The sequence below is a fragment of the Bos indicus genome, chromosome 15, assembly GCF_029378745.1.
Source record: "Bos indicus isolate NIAB-ARS_2022 breed Sahiwal x Tharparkar chromosome 15, NIAB-ARS_B.indTharparkar_mat_pri_1.0, whole genome shotgun sequence".
In the NCBI taxonomy this organism is placed as follows: domain Eukaryota; kingdom Metazoa; phylum Chordata; class Mammalia; order Artiodactyla; family Bovidae; genus Bos; species Bos indicus.
Window position 1 is genome coordinate 31993547 of NC_091774.1, and position 5690 is coordinate 31999236.

The following is a 5690-nucleotide window of genomic DNA, read 5'->3' on the forward strand; positions in this document are numbered from 1 at the left end:
TGGTCCGGTGCAGACTTTGTTACCTGCACCTCTTTTTAACAAAATTCGGTAGCTGCCTATGAAGCCAGAGCTATCCTGGATTGGGTGACTTCTTGCTACTAGATGGGAGACCTGGGTACAAGCGCGCATGTGTGTGTGTGTGTGTGTGTGTGTTATATAGAAAGACCATAAATAATCAAGACTTTGCCAGGTTCCTGGGAGAGAGGTAGGGTCTTGTGGCCAGTGCACAGGCCTGGGAACTAGGAACTCTTGAGTTCTTAGCGACACATGGGCAGTAGCCCCCTTGTATGACTTCACATGAAGCATCTCACTTCTCTTCCATCTGCACACTCAGAGTTACTGATGCTTTCCAGGCTGTCCGTTGCCTGCAAAGTGCTTCTCTACTTGTGAGATGCTTGAGGGTCCACAGCATCTTCTGACGGGAGGGGCAGCCTTCCCAGCAGCCACTTGATCTTTGCTTGGCTTCTCCGGTTGGGAGGTTCACACACAGAGTTCTCATGTTCTGATGGAAAACAAATTCTATGCAATTTCTGTTTGTCAGTTTAGAAAATCCAGAGGGAGAGAGAGCTAAATAGCTACGACGATCACCTCCCCCACCGTCAACACCTTGAATCGAAATTGTCCTCCCATTGTTTCTGTTCTGAATGTACTAACGTAAAGACCCCTTTGGAAGACGACGAGCTTAATTCCGTGTTTTTGCCATCGACATTAGGTTGACATCTTCTTTGTGCCAGGACAGTTGGTTAGAGCAGCCATCCTGGGGGTACCCTGAGGCGTCAAATAAAGGATACCGGTTTTGTACTAGGCTGACCTCTTCTCTCACATGAATTTGAGTCCTCTTACTCTTTCCTCTTAGCTCATCAAATGTCAGCAAGCTCTGCAGACACGAGTCTTTTTTTTTAAAACCTTGCTCGCTTGAACCACCTGAAGGAACACAGACTTGGCGGGAAGGGCACCTGGAGGCCGACAGACTGCAGACCAAAATGGTGCCACGCTGCCCTCAACTCCAGCCCTTGCTTCGCACAATGTGGTCCCTACTGTCAGATCACATGTGGAGCAGGAAGGGTTTTTTTTTTTAAAGACAAATAAAACTCATTTTTATGAGCAAGACATCTTGATCAATAACAAACTTTTTTTAATGGATTAGTGAAGTAAATGTCCCCATGAATCATTTATAAAGTCTGTTTCTTTCACGGAATAAAGATAAGACTGGCGGCGCAAGGCAGTTTCTGTCAGCTGCAGAAACCATTGTTGCACCTCGCTCAAGCTGCTGCGTGAACTTGCAACCAGCTAGTTCTCTTCCTTGGTTCGTCTCCACTTTTATCTGTTGGTTGTTGCCTTTCTTTTCCATTCTGTATTTTCTATCTGACTCTGTATACTGTATAAAGCTGTTTTTTCTTGTCTGTTTATCTTTCTTCGACTGGAATATTTACAATAAAACAGAAAGAAACCCTGAAATGTTAGTGATGGATGAAAGCTGTCTGGGTTTCGAAAGAGTGGTTTGGTGTGTCCAAAATCCAGGTACTCTGAAAGCAAATAAAAATATAAACCCACATTTTGTCTTCCCCTCCACCTGCCCTTCTCTCTTGCCCTCTCTTCAGTTCCCACCCCCTTCAGCTCTTTGTTCAGACCCCAGAAAAACCTAGGTGGCTTCTTTCAGTTTGTAGTCCTGGAGACAGAGTCAATCCCCACCTCCCACCCCCAAATGGATACACATGTTAATGAAGTTCAGGATTCATAGGGTTTTGTCTTCCTAAATGCACTTTCACAGAATAGTCATCTATTGATACCTAGGGTAACTCTAGTCAGATATCACCCCAGATTCCACTGGGAGCTTGAAGATTACATCAATTAAAATATAATACTTTGCTTTATTTCTTTTAATTGCCTTGCAGGGCCCCAACGGTCACAAGATCTCTACCTCAGAACCCAGGTGGGGTGTAAGTTGAGTACGTAGATGGCCAAAAATCTTTTGGCTTCCTCTAATCCAATGCTCATATGAGAATATTCATCCTGGGAACTTGCCAACCGGCCCTCTTATTGGTTAGGTGAGACCGAAATATCATGATAACCAATCCGCCTGGGGCTTCTCTGTGAAAGTTTATTAGTTTGGAATTCCAAGGAGTTTAATTTTCTTTGGGAATCCAAGGGGGACTTCCCATGGTGCAGAAGGCCAGAAAGGGCCGGGGCATTTCAGACTCGGCAGGCTGGTGGTTTGAGTGAAGCTTGAGAGAACCATTTGTAACCCTCCCTCCAGTGGGGTGTGCACAGCAGTAAAGCAGTCTGGACACGATAAGGGGGATTTGGTTCCCTGATGGGTAGGCAACTCTCTGGAGGTAATAACAAAGAGGCCTGTTGGGAAAATTCAGAGAAGGAATCCTTTCATAAAGATTTCACTTAAAGCTACTGCTTCCTATGGGACCTCTCAAAGAGAAAAATTAAGCCTTTAGTTGCTTTGAGCTGTTCGCTTGTCTTTCTGTGAAAGGTGGCTTCTCCCCACAACCCCACAGGCAAATCCTCCAACATTAGCCAAACGGAGTGCCTCAGGGGCTGACAACCGGGGATCCTACTGCATGCCTCAAAGATTGGTGATGACCTGCCTTTAGAGAACTCCTCTCATGGAAAAAATATTCGTTATTGCTGTTTAGTCGCTGAGTCTTGTCCAACTCTTTTGCGACCCCATGGACTGTAGCCCACCAGGCTCCTCTGTCCATGAAATTTTCCAGGCAAGAACACTGGAGTGGGTAGCCATTTCCTTCTCCAAGGGATCTTCCGGACCCAGGGCTCGACCCAAGTCTCCTGCCTTGAAAGGCGGATTCTTTATCATCTGAGCCACCAGGGAAGCTAGAAATAACAGGTGTTGATTGCAGAGGAAAAAGTCTCTAAGTTTTAAAACTGAGGAGGTCAACAACCCCTCTGTAATTTAAGGGCAACCTGGAAAGAGCAGTTCTGTCACTATCAACAGAATGTTATCCTTCAAATTCTATTAATTTCATACTAATTTCCAAATCTGAATGAAAACATATTAATGTTACCGTAAGAACTGGCACAAAGATCAAGAAAGAAAAATGCTTGTGAGGGGAGTAGAATGGAAAACAAACTCTCTGATCAGAAATGGCAGAAAAGTTGATGGCCTAAGAAGAACCATAAAGAGGTTGAGTGTAGGGACTTCCCTGGCAGTTCAGTGGTTAAGACTGCTTTCCAATGCAGGGGGTGAAGTTTCGATCGCTGGTCAGGGAGCTAAGATCCCATGTAATGTGCAGCCAAAAAGCATAAAAGAGAAGTAATATTGCAGCAAATTCAATAATGACTTTTTTTAAAAAGGAGTTGAGCATATAATCTGCTCATATATTAAGTGAGACCATGCATGTAAATATTTTAGTGGTCAGGATTGAAGGAAATGAGTCAGAGAACCAATGCATTGTAACTGAGTTGTATCTGGGTAGTTTAACTTATTTACAAAGGTAAATATATAGAGTCTTACTGCAAATATGTAGAGTCTGTATTATAGAGGATGGAGGTCAGACACATAAGCGCAATGATCCTCTTGCCAGAAAATTAGCTAAAGAATCCTGCTGCTCACTCCCTGGCCATCTTGGTGGCTGCTCTTGGTTGGAGGCGTCCCGCATCTAAGGCAAGAAGATGGTGGCTGCAAAGAAGACGAAAAAGTCACTGGAGTCGATCAACTCTAGGCTCCAGCTGGTTATGAAAAGTGGAAAGTACATGTTGGGGTACAAACAGACTCTGAAAATGATCAGACAAGGCAAAGCAAAACTGGTCATCCTCACCAACAACTGCCCAGCCTTGAGGAAATCTGAAATAGAGTATTATGCCATGTTGGCCAAAACTGGTGTCCATCACTACGGTGGCAATAATATTGAATTGGGCACAGCATGTGGAAAATACTACAGAGTATGCACACTGGCTATCGTTGATCCAGGTGATTCTGATATTATTAGAAGCATGCCAGAACAGACTGGTGAAAAGTAAATCATGTACAATTTTTCTTTAATAAAACTGGCCAGAGCTTATTTTAAAAAAAAAAAAAAAAAGAATCCTGCTAACCCTTCAGAATCCCTTGTACCCAATCCAGTGTTCTCTCTTGACTATGGCAGAAAAGTCAGAGGGGAACAGGGACCAAGAGGCCTGTCATCCTGTTGGGAATTATTCTTAGATTCGTGCGTGACCTTGAGAGGGTGTTTCTTCAGTCTACAGCCCCACATTAGAGTCTGTGTCTGTCTTCTGTCTGAGAAGACAACAGTTACCTGTAAGAAACAGTGAAGATAAAGCACAAAATATCCAAGTGCTGGAGTGTGTGATTTGGAATCAAATCATGTAGACATTCCGAGAGGCTGAAGATTCCAGGTCATTGAGATCGGCTTAGTGGAGAAAGCAGGACGGTTTGCGACTTGGGGTTGTTAATTAATTAGTTTATTTATTTTGGACATCTAGAAAAACAAGAGTTCACTTTTCCTGGGAATGAAATATGGTTAATTCATGTTGATGGATTCAGCGCCGTTCTGATAAGAGATAGCTTGTTGAGGCAGTTGTTTTGTTTCGCCCACAGCGTTCTTTTTCCCAGGATTCCAGCTCACCTATTATGCTTCTTCCTATTTGCTGCCAGTACTGTTTAGAAATTTTCACCACTAGCTCGTTCCTGGGCTTCTTTATATTGTATTAGTGGGATTAGCTATAGAGACAAACAGCCTAGACCTACAGAATACAGAAAGGCTAACTGTGAAACAAGCAATGAGATGATCTGAAGTGGATTATGAGCTATTTTTAAAAAAGATTAAATACTTTTTAAGGGTGGAAGGAGGGTGAAATACATAACTGAAAGTGTGGAACCAATGTGAAAAACTAATACAGAACCAAATGCCCAAATTTCTGATATACAGGAACATTCAGAATGATTTTCTTTTCAGTCCATTGAACCATCCAGGTAGTCGACGAAGCCCATGGAGCCTGCATGGAAAATTATTCTACTTGGATTGTTCTGATTAGATTCTTAGTAGCTTTTCCATGAAAAATAACAGAATGTAGCTTCCAATTCTACATCATCTGTAATCCTATAGCTCCAAGTGGGCATAGAGAAACATGCTAAATCACCAAAACCAGGTGACATGTGACAGTCACAAGCAGGATAACACACACACACACACACACACACACACTCACACACACTCACACACAGGACAGCATTACTGGAGATGTTCATACCCACATACTCAAATGTGGCGACAGGACTTAAAAAGTAGCTTAAAGAGAATCTGATGGAAAATACTTCTGCACAGAGAGACTTAAATTTATTTCTCTGTGCTTCTTTTGCCCCTGTTTATTCAAGCTAAGCTGGTGTGTGTGTGTGAGTTTAGCTCAGACTGGGAGATTCCCATAAGACATCTCTTATGTCTATTTTGAAAGAGAGAAGACAGTTTCCACGATCACTTCAGGGTTTGTCAGTGCTTCTAGATAACTTTCCTGGGTTTAATCTTCTGGCTTTTAGTGGCTTAGTTCTCCCTGAGCAGTCTTGGATGTAATTTATTCCTAAACCAACATATATGTAGATGCATGAAGTAAAAGGTGCTTTTTCCCTATTCCCAGTTGAGGGATAAGATGCCTGAGCTAACTTCTTAAAACCTCTTCACCCTCCACCCCCATCAGATGCAAAACAGAACTCCTCCAGCATGAAT

The 5690-nt window shown here is 43.0% G+C and overlaps 1 pseudogene; it reads left to right on the forward strand.

Annotated features, from left to right (window-relative positions):
* Window positions 1-3588: 3588 nt before the first annotated feature.
* On the forward strand, window positions 3589-4055 carry LOC109569201 (large ribosomal subunit protein eL30 pseudogene; annotated as a pseudogene).
* The last annotated feature ends 1635 nt before the right edge of the window (window positions 4056-5690 follow it).